Here is a 23,873-nt window from a genome sequence, read left to right on the forward strand (position 1 = left end):
CAACGGCAACACGGGCGGCGTCGGCTTGTCGTCGGTGTCGCCGTTCGGTGGCCGATCTGCGCGTCAGGGCAGGGAGAAAGGGGTTAGGAGATGCAGAGGGTGGCGTGGGTGAAGAAGATCAGGGCCGAGAGCGGCGTGGGCGCCGTGGTGGCGACCTCCTGCGCGTCACCCTCGCGGTGACCGTGGCGGGCGCCTCGGTGCGTCGCAGCCGTGGCGAGGGCCGTCGCTCGAACGGCCAGAGAGTGGGAGCGGCAGCCTAACGGCGCTGTGGGTGGGAAGCTGAAGGGAGAGGGGTGCCTCTCGGTGGGTTTTTATAGGCGAGAGAGGGTGCAGGGTAGTGGAGTGGGCGGCGTCGTCGGCCAACGGGCGCCCAGGGCTGGCGTCACCAGCGGGCCCGCGGTGACGTCGGCCTGGTGGGTCAGCAGGGGGAGGGAGTCGAGGCGGTGCACGGCAGGCGAGGCTGATGGCGCGTCGAGCGAGGCGTCGAGCCATCATGTCGCTCGGCCAGCGTGGCGCGCGTGCGTTTAGTGGCTAGGGTTTTGGCGCGGGAGGGAGTGCTGGTGGCGTTTGGGCCAAAAGAGAGGGGGTGGTGCGAGGTAGGGCTGGGCCAGGGCAAAAGAGGGAGGGGTGGTGTTGTCCACGGCCCAAACCAGGGAGGAAAAAGAGAGGGAAAAGAGAAGGGAAAAAGAGAGGGGAAGTTCCCCTCTTGTCTCTCGGCCAAAACCAAAGAGAAAAGAGAGAGAGAGAAAAAGAAACAGGGGCAGGGGTGAAAAGAGAGGGGGCAATGCCATATGCATGTGCCAAAGTGCATGAGCACATGTGTAGAAAGATTTGGAGAAAACAAAATAAGGTGATGGTGGTGTTGGTGATGTAACCCTAGGTGGTCTGGTGGTGGTGTAGAGAAGAGGGGAAAGTGTTCCCTCTTATCCAGAGGTGATGCTCACATGCTAGGGTTAGGGTGTTTAGGGGAGAGGTGCACCAGAGGTGGGGTTAAATAAATTAAAAAGTTCAACCTTGAAAACAATAAGAAGGGGTGTGCTTGTCTAGTTCATAGTGTGGTGACATACAAATCATACCAAAAAGGAGGTAGTTGAGTTAAGTTAAGCAAAAATCTAACCTACACTCAAACACAAGTGCTTATCAAAAGTTTTTGTTGGCTCAAAATTTTAACTTGTTTGGAAAATATGCAGTGTTCCGAAAAATGGGGTGTTACATTGTTCAACACAAAGGGATCGCCAATACAAAGGGAACCCCAATACAAATTGTTCATACAAATTCAAATTAGTTGTTCAGATATAAATCTTTCTCTTGCTCCCGGTGTGACTCGCCGGGGCCACCACCTTACTCAGGGCAACTCGCGGGATATTACCGGTGTCTACCTTCCTTTTTGCCCTCTTTCTTGTTCTTCTTCTTACAAGCAGCTTGTGCTTTTTCTTCTGCCATGTACTCTTGAAGTTAGCTTATCATGGCCTTACCACTTCAGTGGCATTCTCGATCATACTGTTCCCTCTCCTCTGGACTCATCGGTTGAAGCCATTCTACATCCATCTGTTCCCTACTGCTCTCCATCCATGGTTCAAGCAGCTCTACATCCATCTGTTCCCTCCGCTCTCGATCCATCGGTTCAATCTCCTCATGTTGAATTGCTGCTTCAATCTCCTCTGCATTTGCTGCTTCAATCTCCTCATGTTGAACTGCTGCTTCAATCTCCTCTGCATTTGCTGCTTCAATCACCTCATGTTGAACTGCTGCTTCAATCTCAAGTTGAATTGTTGCTTCATTCTCCTCTGCATTTTCTGCTCCCGCCTGATCTTCCATTCCAAAAGCTGGGTCAACTCCATTTTACAAAGCCATAGCAATGTGTCCGAGGATTCCACAGCGTTTGCACTTACGTTTTTGAATCGGTGCACCACCCTCTGCACTAGCTCGATCCTATTCTTCCTCGGCCTACTGCCCAGGTCTAGTCAATCTTGGAAGTGCAGGTTGAAGCTCCGGATCGACTTTCATCCATTGGTCTTTTCCCAACAAGGTAGGAACATTCATAGCATATCAGCCTAAATTTTGGCATGTAATGACTCACTCATACTCTGATCAACTTCACCATCTTCACCCCCTATAACACTCATGAAAAACAATGCGTGTAATGCGCGGGGTATCCCACGGATCATGCCATCCCCTACAATGGCATGTCCTATCAGCCAAACTCTTGGATACCTCCGTCGCCTGTTTTCTTTGTCGGTTAGTAGGTTACCTGCAGCCTCCATTCCTTTTCGACTTGCTGACATCCTCAATTGTTTTGCCTATCATGCAAAGACTCAATCAGATGGGAGCATGAGATGGCCAACATAATTTGTGGATGCAATTCTTTGGACATGGATCGATCTTTATCATGATCATCCGCCTAATCTTATCAAATATTTGCCACGAGCATAAGCCCTTTCAATGACTTGACCTTTGAATTGAAACTCTCCGCAAGGTTACTTGTTACATAGTCTACCTTGCCAAATTTCATTGAATTGGCTTCTTGACACACCTACCATGATGTTCATCCAAGTACTCCTTCACCCCAGGTTTTTGTTTATACAACACATCCAAATGAAACAGGATGCTTCCTAGAGCTGCATGTGTATGAAGCTGGCCATAGGTTGTCGGTAAAAACTTTACCCTTGAATTTCTTTGTAAAATTACGTGCCAAGTGTCGCATACATTCCCTATGCTCCACTCCAGGAATCTTTGCTTCTACCGCAGTCTCCAAACCTTTGCAAGCGTACGTGTGGATAACAAGTCCTGTTGGATGACCTATAAGGTCGCGCAAATTCTGCAGAAACCAAGTCCAACTTTCCTGTGACTCAACCTCCAAAACCCCATAAGCAACAGGGAACATCCAATTATGTCCATCAAGCTGCAGTAGCGACAACTAGCTGTCCTTTAAACCTGCCATGAAGAGCTGATGCATCCACGACCAAATAAGGCCACAACCGTCCAAAAGCCTTTCCAGCAAACTTTGAAACAAACAAAGCCCTATCGAACATTCCTTGTGCATTACCTTCCCGCTTTTCAATTTGTAGGGAGCGTATGCTTGTCTATACTTACAACACTTGCTGGACTAGCCATCTCCACTTCGGCTTTGAAGTGTAAAGCAAGCTGAAAGCTTTCATTCCATGGACCATTGATCTTGTCAAGAGCCATTTCCTTTGCATAGAACATTCTCATGTAAGGTACCTTCCATTTCATCACTTCTCAACCACCTTTTTACGAGTCGCTGTTGGACCAAGTGAAGGATCTTCTCTCAGCCAATCTAGGATTACATCTGCCAACCACCTAGTCTTCGCTAGCTTTGTTTTTCAGCTCTGGCTCTCCCCTAGAGGTGGACACCTATGGATCTCATTATTCTTCTTTATCTGAAACATAATGATAAGGGATGTCAGTAATAGATAACAAATTTTACACCGTGATCTAATACACAACTGGTTGGCGTAGTGACTGAACCAAGCTGATTCTGGCATTGTGGATGCATGCAGCCTAAACCACACTTGGGTATGGGCATTGTGAACCTACCTCGCTCACTTTTAATAACCTCGAAATTATTCTTAGTGAGAATGTGATATGTAGTAATTGCATTACTTGCAGTCCATCATCGTTTGAAACACGGTGCCTTCTACAAGCTGGGGTTTCTCCCTATTCCACTCAATTGTTGGCAAGTCTTCACCTTCGTCAATGAGTTGAAACGAGGCTGTCATCATTCTCATTCTTCTCTTCATCATACGTGTCATCAAATCTGGCACCAAAAAGCCATATCTTCCATGTGTTGATCCTCCATTGCCTCGCTTGCACGATCGATCTACCAATTCAGGAAACATCAACTCATCCTCATCATCTTGAGGAGGCTGATCCTCAATATACGCATCGTCTCCACATCGACCGTATCGAGCGATCTGGCTGCCACTAGCCTACCGGGGACGAGATGAGATCTGTCTTTGTGGACTACAAGAGCATACACATGCACACTATTAGCAGAGCAGGCTGCGGCGATAGAGACATGATGCCCGACTACTGATGATGTCCCGGCACGAGATGATGCCTGGCCCCTGTCCACATGGATCTAATTTTGCCGAACCGGCAGAAGCATTCAAAGCAAAAGAAATCCGAGATCTTCTTGGAATAGTGGAACAAATCTTCCCTCCGAGGACTGTTGAAATATTCAGAAATGAGCTGCATCGAGAGAGCTCCGGGTGTAGTTATCGTAGATGTTAGCTTTGAAATCCGATTAACTTGAGATGGTGGTTTGCAACTTCACCGCAGGAAGTTAAACCCGACTTCTGACGTTTAAGAATCACGCGTAAGCTAGAATCAGCGTAACCGCCAGCCCCAGAAAACGCGGCCCTGGATCCATCCCTGTTCGAGCTAGCTAGATTGGTTGAGCAACAACGATTAGCGCGTCAAACAACTGCCTACTGTTAGTCCATGGGATAGGCGGACGATGCTTGCCCAGATGGAATCTAATGCGTTGAGATCCCTCCAGGTTCCCAATCTATCTCCGCGGCCAGTGCGGCGGAGATAGTGCACAGCCGGGAGCGAGATTGCAAAGGGACGGGGGTAGATCTAGATGCGGTGGAGGGCGGAGCCCGGGGGTGGTGGTGGGGCGGGGACAGTGCTGCGGCGGCGAGACCGGCGTCCATCAAGGTAGGTGGGCAAAGGATGGGCGTGGCGAGCGGAGCGCGATGTGTGAGGCTCCTCCCGGTCTACGGACGGAGGGGAAAGCTTTGGGTCGGCTCTTCCCGGTCAGCAGTCCACGCATTTCGAAAGCAACCGGTCAAGTCAAGGCCACCGCGGCTCCCTGGCCGATCACCGTGCAGCGAAGGCCTGCGAGCAGGACGGCTTCAACCCTCCCACGATCAGAGCCTACGGAAGGGGTTTCAAACTAGAGGGAGAAGCGAGGAAGAAAGTTAAGAGGCTGGGAAAACTGAGTACAACTAACATTGCCGAGGGAACGAAACTAGAAATCCCTAATTTTCTGTTTCCAACCATAATAACAATGAACGAAGCAGTTTCAACCTTCGCCATGAACATTAAAAGTAAAGCTAAGAACACCAGTGTTCATATGCAACAGCGGAGCGTGTCTCTCTCCCAAACAAGGAATGCTAGGATCCGATTTTATTCAAACAAAAATAAAAACAAAAACATACAAACGCTCCAAGTAAAGCACATAAGATGTGACGGTATAAAAATATAGTTTCACTAGAGGTGACCTGATAAGTTGTCGATGAAGAAGGGATGCCTTGGGCATCCCCAAGCTTAGATGCTTGAGTCTTCTTAAAATATGCAGGGATGAACCACGGGGGCATCCCCAAGCTTAGACTTTTCACTCTTCTTGATCATATTGTATCATCCCCCTCTCTTGACCCTTGAAAACTTCCTCCACACCAAACTCAAAACAAACTCATTAGAGGGTTAGTGCATAATCGAAAATTCACATATTCAGAGGTGACATAATCATTCTTAACACTTCTGGACATTGCACAAAGCTACTGAAAGTTAATGGAACAAAGAAATCCATCAAACATAGCAAAACGAGCAATGCGAAATAAAAGGCAGAATCTGTCAAAACAGAACAGTCCGTAAAGACGAATTTTTATGGGGCACTTAACTTGCTCAGATGAAAATGCTCAAATTGAATGAACGTTGCGTACATATCTGAGGATCACGCACGTAAATTGGCAGATTTTTCTGAGTTACCTACAGACGGGGCTGCTAAATTTCGTGACAGCAAGAAATCTGTTTCTGCGCAGTAATCCAAATCTAGTATTAACCTTACTATCAAAGACTTTACTTGGCACAACAATGCAATAAAATAAAGATAAGGAGAGGTTGCTACAGTAGTAACAACTTCCAAGACTCAATTATAAAACAAAAGTGCTGTAGTAAAATAATGGGTTGACTCCCATAAGCGCTTTTCTTTAACGCCTTTCAGCTAGGCGCAGAAAGTGTGAATCAAGTATTATCGAGAGATGAAGCATCAACATCATAACTTTCACAATTTGTCACAATAGGTATCTTAGGTGCTCCATCATCCATAGTGGTGCTAAGGGTTTTGTCAGTTTTAGGCCTATAATAGTTTTTTGGCTTAGGCACTTTAGAGACATACATGAACTTTTGCTCCTTACCCACATAAGCTTTCTCCTTAAACTTAAGAGAAGAAAAAGTTGAACCCAAGGTTCCCATAGCTTCTTCAAGTTCACTAATCCTATGGGTTCGATTATCATGAGTAGCACAAGTTTCTAAAACGGCAATTCTCTCATTGATTCCACTTAGAGTTTTATCAAGTTTATCAGTGTTATTAAGTAATATTCCCAATTTAGTCTCAACACTTGGAAGATTTTTCTCTATGGCCTCCAACATTTTCATGACATCTTCAAGAGAGATTTCAATTTTAGCTTCAGTAACAGGTGGTATTCCAACTAGACTCTCGATGATGCAACTAGCTTCTAAAGCAGGAGTGCCTAGGAAATTACCTCCCGCAAGAGTATCAAGAACATACCTATTCCAACTAGAGATACCAACATAAAAGTTCCTAAGTAGTATAATAGTGGAGTGTTTCTTAATGCACCTATGATGAGCATCACTAATTCTATACCAAGCATCTTTAAAACTTTCTCCCCCTTGTTGCTTAAACGAACGGACTTCAACTTCGGGATTACTCATTTTTAGCAGTAGTAAATAAAGCAAACTAAATAAAGTAAATGCAAGTAACTAATTTTTTTGTGTTTTTAATATAGAGAATGCAAACAGGACAGTAAATAAAGTAAATCTAGCAACTAATTTTTTTATATTTTTGATATAGAGAGCAAACAAAGCAGTAAATAAATTAAAGTAAAGCAAGCCAAAAACAAAGTAAAGAGATTGGATGTGGGAGAATCCCCTTGCAGCGTGTCTTGATCTCCCCGGCAACGGCCAGAAAAATCCTTGCTGTTGGCGTGGTAGTTGACACACGTCTGTTGGGAACCCCAAGAGGAAGGTGTGATGCGTACAGCAGCGAGTTTTCCCTCAGTATGAAACCAAGGTTATCGAACCAGTAGGAGTCAAGGAACACGTGAAGGTTGTTGGTGACGGTGTGTAGTGCGGTGCAACACCAGGGATTCCGGCGCCAACGTGGAACCTGCACAACACAATCACAATACTTTGCCCCAACTTAACAGTGAGGTTGTCAATCTCACTGACTTGCTGTAAACAAAGGATTAAACGTATGGTGTGGAAAATGATGTTTGTTTGCGAAGAACAAGTAAAGAACGAGTTTGCGATAGATTGTATTTCAGTATATAAAAGAATGGACCGGGGTCCACAGTTCACTAGTGGTGTCTCTCCCATAAGATAAATAGCATGTTGGGTGAACAAATTACAGTTGGGCAATTGACAAATAGAGAGGGCATAACAATGCACATACATATCACGATGACTACTATATGAGATTTAATCAGGGCATTACGACAAAGTACATAGACCGCTATCCAGCATGCATCTATGCCTAAAAAGTCCACCTTCACGTTAGCATCCGCACCCCTTCCAGTATTAAGTTGCAAACAACAGACAATTGCATTAAGTATGGTGCGTAATGTAATCAACACAAATATACTTAGACAAAGCATTGATGTTTTATCCCTAGTGGCAACAGCACATCCACAACCTTAGAACTTTCTTCACATCGTCACGAGATTCAATGGAGGCATGAACCCACTATCGAGCATAAATACTCCCTCTTGGAGTTACAAGTATCAACTTGGCCAGAGCCTCTACTAGCAACGGAGAGCATGCAAGATCATAAACAACACATATATGATAGATTGATAATCAACTTGACATAGTATTCCATATTCATCGGATCCCAACAAACTGTTATCACCAGAATTTGACCAAGTTAGAGGTGGGCGGCGATCAAGATGGGTTTAAAGATTATATACAGAAGAAATACGTGAATCGGCCTTATATACAAAGTTCGGGCTAGTTTGCCCTTGTATCTGTAACATAGTAGGTTACGTGTCGGTTAGTTAGAGTTTGCCTCGTGCACGGTTGGGATTATTCCCACGTTAGAAAGTCTACGGACTATAAATATGTATCTAGGGTTTATGGAATAAACAACAACCAACGTTCAACACAAACAAATCTCGGCGCATCGCCAACTCCTTCGTCTCGAGGGTTTCTCCCGGTAAGCACCATGCTGCCTAGATCGCATCTTGCGATCTAGGCAGCATAAGCTTATGCACGTTGTTCATGCGTTGCTCGTGCTGAAGCCTTTTTGATGGCGAGCAACGTAGTTATCTTAGATGTGTTAGGGTTAGCATTGTTCTTCGTATCATATGCTCGTCGTAGTGCAACCCTTATACATCTAGCCGCCCTTACACCTAACTTAGGTGTAGGGGCGGCACCCCGCTTGATCATTATTTAGTAGATCCGATCCGTTACGGTTGCTCCTTGTTCTTCAAGGATTAGTTTAATATCCGCAATAGTTAGGCCCTACAAAGGGTTGGAGGATCCAGCGGCGTGTAGGGTGGAGTTTGCTAGCCCTAGACAGGATGTTCCGGGATCAACCTCGTGTTGGTTTTTAGGCCCTGTCTAGGATCGGCTTACTGGTCACCGTACGCGAGCGCGAGGCCCAATCGTGAGTAGGATGATCCGATTATGCGGTGAAAACCCTAAATCGTCGTAGATCGCATTAGCTTTATCTTGATCAAGCAGGACCACCATATATTCGTACACCTCGTACGAATCATGGGTGGATCGGCTCTTTGAGCCGATTCACAGGACAACCTGAGAGCCGATCGAGGCTCGTATTTAACGTTTACGTGTATGCCATGCGAAACTAAGCGAGGCATCATCCAACACCTTCCCGACCAGGTATAGGTCAGGTGGCACGCCCTTGCGACAGCATCGGACGTGTGACCGAAGGCTTTGCGGGCCGTCGCTGCGAGGGACCGGGGCGAGCCGCAGCCCTAGTTGTTCCCGGCTCTACGGTGTTGCCGGCCGCTGCCCGCCGGTGGGTTTCCGAACGCAACACATTCCGGCACGCCCGGTGGGACCATCTTCGACATCCACCGCATCGCCATCTACATCCGAGATGGCGGAAAGCACTCCGGTCAAGTACGAGGATCTGACTGACGAGCTCAAGAAGAAGCATGACGAGATCAAGGCAGTCCTCGAAGCCGAACTCATCGGCTCTTTCCACAGAACCCGCTCCCATGGCATCAGATGGAAGGGTTTCTCACCGGAAGGCGCGCTCGATGGAGTGGACTTGTCCGCCCCGTCAGAAGAACGCACCAGGTCGCTGCGTCAGGAGATCAACTTCATGGTGGCTCATTCGCTGCACCGCCACTCGAGAGCCTCGGTGAACACTTTGGAGCGTGTCGCTCTGCGTGTGATCCAGAAATCATGAGCCATCGCATTCTCCGACGGGACCAGCTCGGGGACTTACAAAGGAGAGATGCCACTCCGGGTCCCGTCCATCGCTGCCGTTCGCGTTGGCAGCACCGAAGTGCCGAACTCATCGGCATACGTCGTCTACAAGATTGGTGGTGATCCTAGTGACTACCAATTCCTACCCGAGGCGCCCAAGGAGATCCCGCACGGATACACGTGCGCATACGTACAGACTGCAGTACCTGGGCACTCTCAAACCAGACTGCAACAGCAGGGGCCTCTGGAACAGCAGGAGGAGCGTCGGGAGCAGATCTTGAGAAGCAAACGTGGTTAGCTAAGTACGCCACTCCGACAAACCTCCAGAGCTCAGCTCCTGCAGTTGGCTCATAACTGGAAAAGCAAGCATGGCTGGCTAAGTATGCCACCCCGGCGAATCTTCAGGGTTCGACACCTTCAGCCATCACCGCGGATCAGATTTGTACAATTCTGAAAGATCAGTTCGGCATGATGCCGAAAAGGAAGACGTTCGGCTATACCAAGCCGTACCCTAACGAGGACGAATTGATCCCGCTACCACCCAAATATCGGCTCCCGGACTTCACAAAGTTTAGTGGATCAGATGGTTCCAGCTCCATCGAGCATGTGAGCCGATATTTGGCACAGCTGGGCACGATCTCAGCATCAGACAAGCTGCGTGTGAGGTTCTTCGCACAGTCCCTCACAGGATCGGCTTTCGGGTGGTACACATCGCTGCCACCGAACTCAATCCGGACTTGGAAGCAGTTGGAAGAGCAATTCCATGAGCAGTATCACTCAGAGGCTTCCGAGGCTGGTATTGCCGATCTAGCACAAGTACGACAGAAGCGCGGGAAACAGGTGTCGAATACATCCAGCGCTTCAGGACCGTGAGGAACCGATGCTATTCGGTTCACGTAAGTGAAAAAGAAGCGATCGAGTTGGCGGTGGTGGGTCTCTCATCATCGATCAAGGACGTGGCCTCCCAAGCGAGACTACCCTTCATTGGCGCACATGGTGCGTAAGCTGTCGGCATATGAACAGCGCCACCCGGATGTTTACCAGGACAAATTCAAACGTGCGGTGGCCCCGGTTGATCACGACGAGGATGAAGGTGCTGCGGGAGATCGAGAGGTAGCGAGTGGCTGAATGGACTCGAGCGGCAGGCCCCGTGTCCCGCAAATGGGTTAAGCCGGAAGGCCCTCCAAAAGGGTTCGACTTCGACGTGACCAAAACCGAGCAGATTTTCGATCTCTTACTCACGGAGAAGCATATAAAGGTACCCGAAGGCCACAAGATCCCTACGGTGCGGAGAGCTGAACGGAAAGCCATACTGCAAGTGGCATAACACGTTCACCCACACCACTAACGACTGCAGGGTGTGGCGTCAGCAGATCCAAATGGCGATAGAAAAAGGGCGGTTAATTTTCAACCAGTACGCCATGAAGGTCGACACGCACCCCTTCCCCGCCATTAACATGGTGGAGTACACTTACCATGGAGGGTGCCAGCCAGATTTCTCGTGCAATATCAACATGGTGGGACCTGGGCACCACTCTGGTAAGGATGGAGATGAGGGCAGCTGCTCTCATAGCAAAGACACGAGAGGAAGCCGCTCCGCGCGATCGGCTCCGCCACGACGGCAAGCGCTACGTCACAGAAGGAGAAGTGAAGAACATAAGATATCAGCGACCTCTCTCTGATCACCTCCTCAACAAGTATGTGAGTCAGTACGACCAACGCCGGCGATACAACGACGATGATGAAGAAGATCGTCTGGCTAGGGACGACAGGAGACGTCGTCGGCATGATCACGACGAGGAGCGATACGAGCGCCACGCCAAGGAAAGGTCCAGGGAACAAGACGACGAGGATAGGCACTGGGACTGCCCCTCTTCGGACACTCGCTGGGATTCAGGAATGAGCCGATTGCCAACAATCGGCAAGCGCCCGAATGCAAACAGAAGAAGAAGGATGCAGCTAACGTGTCTGTGTTCAAACGTCTAGGGCCTCTCCCGCCTCGGAACAAGCATGCTGAGTCCGCTGGGATGGAAGATCTCGAGGAACTAGAGGACGATGATGAAGAAGACAAGTATCATCGGCCAAGGTGGTGCCCTGATGGACTCAGCCGTTCCCAAAAACGAAGGGTTCAGCGTCTACGTGGGTTGGAAGAAGCTGAAAGGTTATACCTGCACACGTTGAGGAAGGCACGGCCTGATCTGGCCGCCAAAATTCAGCGAACCCTGGACGAAGAAGGTCGGCCACAAAGAAAAGAGTGGCGCCCCAAGCAAAGGAAAGCTGATGATGAAACATCGGCTGGCACAAACATGGTGCTCATCCTCCCAACGGAGTTTACTACTCAAGGAGTAAACGATGCACTCAAGGTGGACGACGGCGAGCGCATCGACATGACAAAGGATGAAGTTAGGCTGGTCTTATCCACTGGCCTGACCATGTAGCGGGAGCAAGTCAATGAGCAAACGTGGCAAGGCTGATCCTTGTGATCGGCCCCAAAATCTATGAAGGAACATTACAAAACCTTCATCGAACAAGCAACGTGGAGGCCGATTCCAGCAATCGGCCAAAATTATCCTCACTGTACATTCTACCTGGGTTCAACATTTTGATCCAACAGGGAATACCTGAAGAGCCGATACCATCAAGTCCCTTGAAAGAATCGGCTCGGGGGGGCACCTAGGTGGATAAAACACGAGGATATGCAATCAGAAGCGTCTTGCAAATGCCCAGCAGCCCAAGATATCCTTTGATGATGGGTATTGAAGTATGGGGGCGATACATAAATCGGCCGTAAAAAATTCAAAAAAATTTAAGCACAGCCGATGCGCAGACATGGACTTAAGGAAAGGAGCCGATCTGACCAGCAAGGCGCAAGAAGTGGACGGAGGAAGCTCGGGGGGCACCTCGCCCTGAAGATTCTCTGCTCTGAGGAGCCGATTTGTGTTGAAATCGGCTGGTTCTGCATTGTAACTTGGAAGCCGATGGTGACACATTTGGCTGATTCATTACTGTTCTCGTCTTGACTGGGGCTTGGGGGACAACTCGCCCAAAAGGTTCTTGTTCTGGGGAGCCGATTTGGTTGGAATCGGTTGGCTCTACATCACAACTGTTCTGAGAAGTGGTGTTTTTGTCCCCAGAGATATCAGTTCTAGCATCCAAGCTGATTCCGCAACAGTTCCAGGGCGCCCGCTCAAGACCAAATCACCAGCCTGCTGCGAATAGCTGTGCCAAGTGCTATCGTCATCGGCGGAGCTGGCTAACTTGGAGGGATGACTGAATTGGCCTGTCTCGCAGATTATTGTGAGAAGCTAATGCGGTGCCACCGGACATTGAGCACGGGTTAGGCTAACAAAAGGCTAAATCAGCATGAAGGACATCGGCAAGATCAAAGGAAGTTTTTTCATTGATAATAAGATTTCTTACAAGGAGGAGCCGATTGTTCGACAAAAGGAACAGATTACTACAGCTAATCCTATGCTAGTAGATCCCTACTCTAAGGGCTGTTGCTATCTTCGCCGTCGCTGGGGTAGCCATCGTCATTGCTGCTGTCGGCGAGTTCCTCGTTGCTGCTACTGTAACCTTCAGCGGAGGCTTCTTCCTCGTCATCATCATCATCCTCATCTGACCAAGCCCAGCCACGGATGCGCTTTGGCTGCGGTTCGTCGGAGGAGGTGTCGTCCTCTTGTTCCTTCTTCATGTCGGAGGAGATATCTTCGTCTTCGTCATCCTCTTCTTCTTTGGTGACGGAGGTGAATTTACCCCGGAAGGGAGGGTCGTCGTCGTCGCTCTCCGCCTCCAGTGCTCCGTCGATCGAGAATTGGAGGTCATCCTCCCCGTCGGTTAGGGGCATGGCCCCATCTCGACCGGACGAGGTCCTCGCCCTCCGGCACGAAATCGAAGTCCCACTCCCGCTTGTCCCAATGCTTGGGAGCGCGCCGGTTGTACACTTCCATCCGGTTGGGCTCGGAATCGACTCGCTTGAGGAGGAGGATTGGAGGAAACGGAAGAGGAGGAAGAGGACGACATGGCTATGAAAGGAGAGGGTTTTTGGGCTGAAGGCTTGTCCGGGAGCAGAAGGTTGAAGTGGCGAACCGTTCGGCATAGATAAATAAAGGGGGTGTAGTGGAGATTTAATGCCGTGACAGTTCTCGAGGACGTGATGCCGAAATTATCAATTCGTGCAGGAAAGCCCAGGAGACGAGGCGAAATGATGGAAGATTCTGCGGCAGTCCTGCTCTGCCACGACATGACCCGACGAAAGAAAGCGTAATGATTTTGGAAATGTCATTTCCAAAACAAGGGGGGCATGTGTTATCACCAGAATTTGACCAAGTTAGAGGTGGGCCGCGATCAAGATGGGTTTAAAGATTATATACAGAAGAAATACGTGAATCGGCCTTATCTACAAAGTTCGGGCTAGTTTGCCCTTGTATCTGTAACATAGTAGGTTACGTGTCGGTTAGTTAGAGTTTGCCTCGTGCACGGTTGGGATTATTCCCACGTTAGAAAGTCTACGGACTATAAATATGTATCTAGGGTTTATGGAATAAACAACAACCAACGTTTAACACAAACAAATCTCGGCGCATCGCTAACTCCTTCGTCTCGAGGGTTTCTCCTGGTAAGCACCATGCTGCCTAGATCGCATCTTGCGATCTAGGCAGCATAAGCGTATGCACGTTGTTCATGCGTTGCTCGTGCTGAAGCCTTTTTGATGGCGAGCAACGTAGTTATCTTAGATGTGTTAGGGTTAGCATTGTTCTTCGTATCATATGCTGTCGTAGTGCAACCCTTATACATCTAGCCGCCCTTGCACCTAACTTAGGTGTAGGGGCGGCACCCCGCTTGATCATTATTTAGTAGATCCGATCCGTTACGGTTGCTCCTTGTTCTTCAAGGATTAGTTTAATATCCGCAATAGTTAGGCCCTACAAAGGGTTGGAGGATCCAGCGGCGTGTAGGGTGGAGTTTGCTAGCCCTAGACAGGATGTTCCGGGGATCAACCTCGTGTTGGTTTTTAGGCCCTGTCTAGGATCGGCTTACGGTCACCGTACGCGAGCGCGACGCCCAATCGTGAGTAGGATGATCTGATTATGCGGTGAAAACCCTAAATCGTCGTAGATCGCATTAGCTTTATCTTGATCAAGCAGGACCACCATATATTCGTACACCTCGTACGAATCATGGGTGGATCGGCTCTTTGAGCCGATTCACGGGACAACCCGAGAGCCGATCGAGGCTCGTATTTAACGTTTACGTGTATGCCATGCAGAAACTAAGCGAGGCATCATCCAACACCTTCCTGGCCAGGTATAGGTCAGGTGGCACGCCCTTGCGACAGCATCGGACGTGTGACCAGAAGGCTTTGCGGGCCGTCGCTCTGAGGGACTGGGGCCAGCCGCAGCCCTAGTTGTTCCCGTCTCTACGGTGTTGCCAGTCGCTGCCCGCCGGTGGGTTTCTGACCGCAACACAAACACAACATGTAGCATTACAAATAGATGATCTTGATCATGATAGGAAGCTCACAAGATCTAACATGATAGCACAATGAGGAGAAGACAACCATCTAGCTACTGCTATGGACCCATAGTCCAGGGGTGAACTACTCACACATCAATCCGGAGGCGATCATGGTGATGAAGAGTCCTCCGGGAGATGATTCCCCTCTCCGGCAGGGTGCCGGAGGCGATCTCCTGAATCCCCCGAGATGGACTGGCGGCGGCGGCGTCTCTGGAAGGTTTTCCGTATCGTGGCTCTCGGTACAGGGGTTTTCGCGACGAAGGCTATAAGTAGGCGGAATGGCAGAGTCGGAGGCGGCGCGGGGGCCCCACACCATAGGGCGGCGCGGGCCACACCCAGGCCGCGCGGCCCTGTGGTGTCGGCGCCTCGTCGCCCCACTTCGTAACCCCTCCGGTCTTCTGGAAGCTTCGTGGAAAAATAAGACCGTGGGCGTTGATTTCGTCCAATTCCGAGAATATTTCCTTTCTAGGATTTCTGAAACCAAAAACAGCAGAAAACACCAACTGGCTCTTCGTCATCTCGTCAATAGGTTAGTGCCGGAAAATGCATAATAATGACATAAAGTGTGTATAAAACATGTGAGTATCATCATAAAAGTAGCATGGAACATAAGAAATTGTAGATACGTTTGAGACGTATCAAAGAGCCATTTGCTAAAGATATAATTGAAACTCTTGCTTATTTAATTGTAGCTTCAACAGATGTGGTGGGACGATATATGCTTAATCAAGATGAACCATTTAATGAGGAAGAAAAATATGCTCTAGAACAAATAGTTTCACAACAGCCACCACAATAACAATTGCATATTCCACCTGATAATTTAGGAGTGTTACGTACCACCACCTAAAGGGGATCCTTGTTTTGAGTTAAAACCTTTGCCTGAAAATCTTAAATATGCATACTTGGATGAGAAAAGCATATATCATGTTATTATTAGTGCTAACCTTTCAGCTGAAGAAGAAGAAAAATTACTTGATGTGCTGAAAGCTCACCAATCAGCCATAGGATATTCTCTTGATGATCTAAAAGGTATAAGCCGAGCTCTATGTATGCATAAAATAAATTTGGAGGAAGATGCAAAACCTGTTGCTGATTTTCAACGCCGTCTCCATCCAAAAATGAAAGAAGTTGTAAGAAAGGAGGTAATTCAACTTATTGAATCTGGTATTATTTATCCCATAGTTGATAGTAAGTGGGTTAGTCCTGTTCATTGTGTTCCTAAAAAGAGTGGAATGACTGTTGTTCCAAATGATGAAGATGAACTTGTAACTCAACGTACTATAGTTGGTTATAGGATGTGTATTTCTTTCAGAAATTAAATAAAGCAACTCGTAAAGATCATTATCCATTGCCATTTATTGATCAATTGTTGGAAAGACTGTCTAAACATTCTCACTTTTGCTATTTAGATGGTTATTCAGGTTTCTCACAAATTTCTGTTCATAAAGATGATCAAGAAAAGACCACTTTTACTTGCCCATACGGTACATTTGCTTATAGGAGAATGCCATTCGGTTTATGTAATGTTCCTGCTACTTTTTAAAGATGCATGAATGCTATATTTGCTGATTATATTGAAAATATAATGGAAGTATTTATGGATGATTTTTCTGTGTATGGTACTTCCTTTGATAATTGCATGTTCAACCTTAACAAAGTTTTGCAGTGATGTGAAGAACAACACCTAGTACTTAATTGGGAGAAGTGTCACTTCATGGTTACTGAAGGTATTGTCCTTGGACATCGGATTTCTGGAAGAGGTATAGAAGTTGACCCAGCAAAGATAGAACCTATTGAAAAGCTGCCATACCCTAGGGAAATCAAAGTGGATTATGTTACAAAGTGGGTGGAAGAAATTCCAACCAGAAGTGCAAATCATGCCATAGCAATGAAGATGCTAAAGGATGTCATTTCGTCAAGTTTGGTGTTCCCAGGTTTTTAATTACTGATGGTGGTTCTCATTTCATGCATGGTATTCTTAGGAAAACATTAGCAAATATGATGTTAACCATAGAGTTGCATCTCCTTATCATCCTCAAACAAGTGTACAAGTTGAACTAAGTAATAGGAAAATTAAACTCATTTTGGAAAAGATAGTTAATAGGTCTAGGTCTGATTGGCCACTTAAAATGGATGATGCATTATGGGCTTATAGAACTGCTTTTAAAAACCCTATGAGAATGTCTCCTTACATAATGGTTTATGGAAAAGCTTGTCATTTACCTGAGGAATTAGAACATAAAGCTAGATGGGTTGTTAAACAATTGAACTTTGATTTTAAAACTGAAGGAGAGAAGAGAATTCTTGATTTAAACCTGCTAGATGAATGGAGAAATGAAGCTTATGAAAGTTCTAGGATGTTTAAAGATAAAGTTAAAATTTGGCACGATAAGAAAATTAAAAGGAAATAATTCAAAGTAGGTGATCAAGTTCTATTATACAACTCGCGTTTTAAGTTTTCTGCAGGAAAGTTGGCTTCAAAATGGCAAGGACCATTAGTGATACAGGAGGTGTACCATTCAGGAGCTATCTGTCTTCACGGTGATATGAAAGGTAAACCCCATGTAGTCAATGGACAACGCCTAAAACATTATATTGCAGGAAAGAGTTTCATCGGAATGGTGCAAGAGTTGAATTTATGGACACTGGAAGAGGTAATTGCGAAGAATTCTGCAGTTCCAGAAATTAATAAAAGGTAACTTTTATGTTCGCAACTTTCTCGGAATTACGTAAGCTTTTACGGGAGTCATTTTTTATGGAAATTAACGTGTCGGACAAGAAACTTGGAAGGAACGGAGCCCCGAGGAGGAAAAGGGAACACCCCACGCGGCTAGATTCCCTGGCCGCGGGGGCCTACCCCTTTTTCCCCTCGGAGTCCCATTCCATCTCCTCCGACGCTCCGTTTAGACCTAAAAACCGTCAATATATACCCCTTTTTGCTGATCCAATCTTGCACCGAGAGCTTTCGAGCGTTCTTTGTTTTTGTTGTTTCTGTATGTCAGGGTTTTAGCCATGTCTTCGGGAGACTCTTTCCAGTGCTCTTCCATGGACAAGGATGATGATGAACTCGATGGGAACAGCCCCACATCCATGTGAAGGAGGAATAGGAAGAGGAAGGACTTTTCGGATGATGAAGACACTAGTAGGAAACTAGCTATAGGTGGGACGCTATTCTGTGGTGCGCCACATAATTTATTTCCGTGGCGCACCAGACAATGTGCGCCACTAAAATAGCATATTTTTGCGGTGCACCTGCCACGCATGCGCCACAGAAATAAGGTAGGCCCCACCCCTACTACCCCCAATCATTGGTTTCACTATTTCTGTGGCCCACAGGACCACGTGTGCCACAGAATTAAGATATTCGGTGGCGCACTAGCCAGGGTGCGCCACAGAAATAAGACTTTCTGTGGCGCATTTGTGTTGGTGCGCCACAAAAAATACAAATTTATGTGACGCACTTGAGCTCCATGCGCCACAGAAGATATTTTGCTCCCCACGCAACTCCACCCCCCTCTCCATGTGGATCACCTTTTTTAGCTCTGTAAAATACAAAAGAAATAGATAGAAATTTAAAAAAAAAACTTCGAGGTGCCCATGTGTGATGTCATCTAGTACCACTGAGAATTAACAAGCATGAATTTCGATTTTTTTTGCAAAATTGCATTGCAAAATCATCAAACTGGATTTCTGGTTGCATACGAACCCGAAAAAAACCGCACAATATATCAAAATGACCGGGAGAAAATTAGAAAAGAGCAAAAAGATACGGCAAAGTCAAGATTTTTTCCTGCAAAAATAGAAAATTCAAAAAAAATTATGTGGCGCACCATATGCCCATGCGCCAGAGATTCTTTTACTTTTCTGTTTTGAAACAAATTCTTTTACTTTTGGGCCTCTTATGATCCAGGATTGGTAAGACTTTCCCTTAAACTCATGCCGGCTACATGCTCCTTGAACACGCTGGGTGGTAAGCCTTTCGTTAGCGGATTGATACGTCCAAAACGTATCTACTTTCCCGAACACTTTTGCTGTTGTTTTGCCTCTAATTTGTGTATTTTGGATGCAACTAACACGGATTAACGTTGTTTTCAGCAGAACTGTTCTGGTGTCTCGTTTTTGTGCAGAAACCCAACTTTCAGGAAAAACCTCGGGATTTTGACAGAAGGCCCTATTTTCCCAGAAAACTGACGGAGCCAGAAGGACAAATCAAGTGGAGGCCCGAGGGCCCCACACCATAAGGCGGCGCGGCCTAGGGGGCCCGCGCGGCCCTATGGTGTGGCCCCCTTGGCCGGCCTCCGACGCCCTCCTTCGGACTACTTATTGGCCTCGACCTAAAAACGCACGGGGAGAAGTCGAAGTCGCCAGAAACCCTCCAGAACGCCGCCACATCGCGAAACTCCGTCTCGGGAGCCAGAAGTCTCCGTTCTGGCACTCCGCCGGGACGGGGAATTGGAGGAGATCATCGCCGCCATCACCGCCAACGCCTCTCCATCAACCAGCCATGTTTCCCCCATCCATTTGTGAGTAATTCCCCCGCTGTAGGCCGAAGGGGATGGTAGGGATTGGATGAGATTGGTCATGTAATAGCATAAGATTGTTAGGGCATAGTGCCTAGTATCCGTAGATGTTACTTTTATGATATTGTTGCAACTTGTTATGCTTAATGCTTGTCACTAGGGCCCGAGTGTCATGATCTCAGATCTGAACATGTTATTATTTCATCATGATATTCATTGTTTATGGTCTTACCTGCAAGTTGTATACACATGTCGCTGTCCGGAACCAATGGCCCCGAAGTGACAGAAATCGGGACAACCGGAGGGGATGGTAGTGATGTGAGGATCACATGTGTTCACAGAGTGTTAATGCTTTGCTCCGGTGCTCTATTAAAAGGAGTACCTTAATATCCAGTAGATTCCCTTGAGGCCCGGCTGCCACCGGCTGGTAGGACAAAAGATGTTGTGCAAGTTTCTCATTGCGAGCACGTACGACTATAATTGGAACACATGCCTATTGATTGATTAGTACTTGGATACCGTTTTATTATTATCTGCAAATGCCCTGCTATGATTGTTACATGAGTTTCTCTCATCCATGCAACGCCCGTCATCCGTCCCCGTGCCTACGGTATTTTAATCCTGCTTGTTTACTAAAATCACTACTGCTTGTCTTCGTTACTCTGCTGTCTGTTATTTCACTACTGCTACTGCTATAAAACTGTTACTACTGATAAACTCTTGCGAGCAAGTCTGTTTCCAGGTGCAGCTGAATTGACAACTCCGCTGTTAAGGCTTTCAAGTGTTCTTTGTCTCCCCTTGTGTCGAATAATTAAATTGGGTTGTACTTCCCTCGAAGACTGTTGCGATCCCCTATACTTGTGGGTCATCAAGACTATTTTCTGGCGCCGTTGCCGGGGAGCATAGCTTTATTTGGAAGTTCACTTGGATTGATATTGTTCGCTGCAAATTCTCCATCATGGGTAAACCTCGCGATACTAAGGTCGCCATATTACCATCCACTACAAGAAAAGGTACAACTACGAGTACCTCTGCTGCTCTTGATTCACCATCTGTGATAAGTAAACTTGTTTCACCACCACAAGCTTCAAATGCTGGTACTTCTGCTGAATCTGAAAACTCTTATAATATTGATGATGCTTCTGCTGTGCTTGATGATAGTGGTTCGTTAGGATCTTTTCTAGATGCTACAATTGCTAAGTCTAGACAAATTGAAAATACTGAAACTCCTGATGTTACTACACCTGTTAATTCACCTGAACTTGAATACTCTAGTGATGATCTTGATGAAGATTATGTGGAACTTGATGATGATTTTATTGAAAAATGCAATGCTACTACTGATGCAAGAAAAATTAAAAAGTTGCTTGCAGAACATGCTGTTAGATATAAACTGTCTCCTGATCCTAAATTTGCCACATCTATTATAAACATTAAGGATAAAAATTATGATTTTTCTCTTGATCTATCTTATATAGCTATTGTTGAGAAAACACCCTTTTGTGGTACTGAAAAAGAAAGTGTTGTTGAACACATGATTGAGTTATCTACTCTGAGTAGCTTCTTTTCTGATGATGTTAAGAAGCGTACTTACTTTGTTGCTAAAATCTTTCCATTCTCATTAAAGGATGTCGCTAAAACTTGGTATAATAGTTTGCCACCTAGTTCTATTAAAAGTCCAAAAGAATTGCTTGATGTTTTCTTCCGGAAATACTTTCCTGCTAGTGCTCAACATATTGCTTTGCAGAGAATCTATAATTTTGATCAGGGAGATGGAGAGAAATTGCCTGAGGCTTGGGCGAGATTTTGCTCTCTTATTAGAGCTCGGCCTGACCATGATTTGGAAAAGCATGATTTACTTGATATATTTTATAGTGGACTAACCATTGAGTCTAGGGCATACCTGGATAGTTGTGCTGGTTGTGTTTTCGGGAAAAGAACTCCAGACGAAAGCTGAAAAATTATTGGCTAAAATAGGCCGGAATCATGATGATTGGACTACGCCTGAACCAACTCCAACGCCAATATTGAAGAAGAGGGGTTTAATTAAATTGAATGATGAAGATATGAGGGAAGCCAAGAAGTCTCTCAAGGAGAAAGTTATTAAATCTGAAGATGTGAAGAATCTTCCTCCCATAGAAGATATATGTGAGATAATTCCCCCTTCATCCATGATTGAGGTAAATTCCCTTCAGCGCTTTACTAGGGAAGATATTCCGTATTCAAAACCTCTTGCGCAATGCTTAGATGAGTTTGATAATTATATTGTTAAGCAAGAAAATTTTAATATGAGAGTAGAGAATCATCTAATGGAAAATTCTCAAGCTATTAGTGAATTGCATGATATTTTGGAGAGAACCTCCAATGATGTTAAGATGCTTGTTAAACATTTTCATATGGTTCAAACTCAAATTGATCAACTCACTAAAGTGCAAAATGACTTGTTGGGAAATAATTCTAAAGAAAAACATGCTTATGAAGTAACAACTAGAGGTGGTGTTTCTACTCAGGATCCTCTATATCCTGAAGGGCATCCCAAAAGAGTTGAACAAGATTCTCAACGAACTAAAACTAGTGCTCCATCTAAGAAAAAGAAGAAGAAACATAAAAATGTTGTAGAATACTCGGAACCTGTTAATGATCCTTGATACGTCTCCAACGTATCGATAATTTCTTGTGTTCCATGCCACATTATTGATGTTATCTACATGTTTTATGCACACTTTATATCATATTCGTGCATTTTCTGGAACTAACCTATTAACAAGATGCCGAAGTGCCGATTGCTGTTTTCTCGCTGTTTTTGGTTTCAGAAATCCTAGTAAAGAAATATTCTCGGAATTGGACGAAATAAAAGCCCAGAGGCCTATTTTCTCACGAAGCTTCCGAAGTCCGAAGGAGAGACGAAGAGGGGCCACGGGGGAGCCAAACCCTAGGGCGGCGCGGCCCCCTTGGCCGCGCGGCCCCGTGGTGTGGGCCCCCGTGCCGCCTCTTGACTTGCCCTTCCGCCTACAAATAGCCTCCGTGACGAAACCCCCAGTACCGAGAGCCACGATACGGAAAACATTACTGAGACGCCGTCGACGCCGATCCCATCTCGGGGGATCCAGGAGATCGCCTTCGGCACCCTGCCGGAGAGGGGATTCATCTCCCGGAGGACTCTACACCGCCATGGTCGCCTCCGGCGTGATGTGTGAGTAGTCTACCCCTGGACTATGGGTCCATAGCAGTAGCTAGATGGTTGTCTTCTCCCCATTGTGCTATCATTGTCGGATCTTGTGAGCTGCCTATCATGATCAAGATCATCTATATGTAATTCTATATGTTGCGTTTGTTGGGATCCGATGAATAGAGAATACTTGTTATGTTGATTATCAAAGTTATACATGTGTTGTTTATGATCTTGCATGCTCTCCGTTACTAGTAGATGCTCTGGCCAAGTAGATGCTTTTAACTCCAAGAGGGAGTACTTATGCTCGATAGTGGGTTCATGCCTCGCATTGACACCTGGGACAAGTGATGTAAAGTTCTAAGGTTGTGTTGTGCTGTTGCCACTAGGGATAAAACATTGATGCTATGTCTAAGGATGTAGTTGTTGATTACATTACGCACCATACTTAATGCAATTGTCTCGTTGCTTTGCAACTTAATACCGGAGGGGTTCGGATGATAACCTCGAAGGTGGACTTTTTAGGCATAGATGCAGTTGGATGGCGGTCTATGTACTTTGTCGTAATGCCCAATTAAATCTCACTATACTCATCATGATATGTATGTGCATTGTCATGCTCTCTTTATTTGTCAATTGCCCAACCGTAATTTGTTCACCCAACATGCTGTTCGTCTTATGGGAGAGACACCTCTAGTGAACCGTGGACCCCGGTCCAATTCTCTTTACCGAAATACAATCTATCGCAATACTTGTTCTACTGTTTTCTCGCAAACAATCATCTTCCACACAATACGGTTAATCCTTTGTTACAGCAAGCCGGTGAGATTGACAACCTCACTGTTTCGTTGGGGCAAAGTACTTTGGTTGTGTTGTGCAGGTTCCACGTTGGCGCCGGAATCCCCGGTGTTGCGCCGCACTACATCCCGCCGCCATCAACCTTCAACGTGCTTCTTGGCTCCTCCTGGTTCGATAAACCTTGGTTTCTTTCCGAGGGAAAACTTGCTGCTGTGCTCATCATACCTTCCTCTTGGGGTTGCCCAACGAACGTGTGAAATACACGCCATCAAGCATATTTTCTGGCGCCGTTGCCGGGGAGATCAAGACACGCTGCAAGGGGAGTCTCCACTTCTCAATCTCTTTACTTTGTTTTTGTCTTGCTTTATTTTATTTACTACTTTGTTTGCTGCACTAAATCAAAATAATACAAAAAAATTAGT

The sequence above is a fragment of the Lolium rigidum genome, chromosome 1 (assembly GCF_022539505.1).
Source record: "Lolium rigidum isolate FL_2022 chromosome 1, APGP_CSIRO_Lrig_0.1, whole genome shotgun sequence".
NCBI classification, from domain to species: Eukaryota; Viridiplantae; Streptophyta; class Magnoliopsida; order Poales; family Poaceae; genus Lolium; species Lolium rigidum.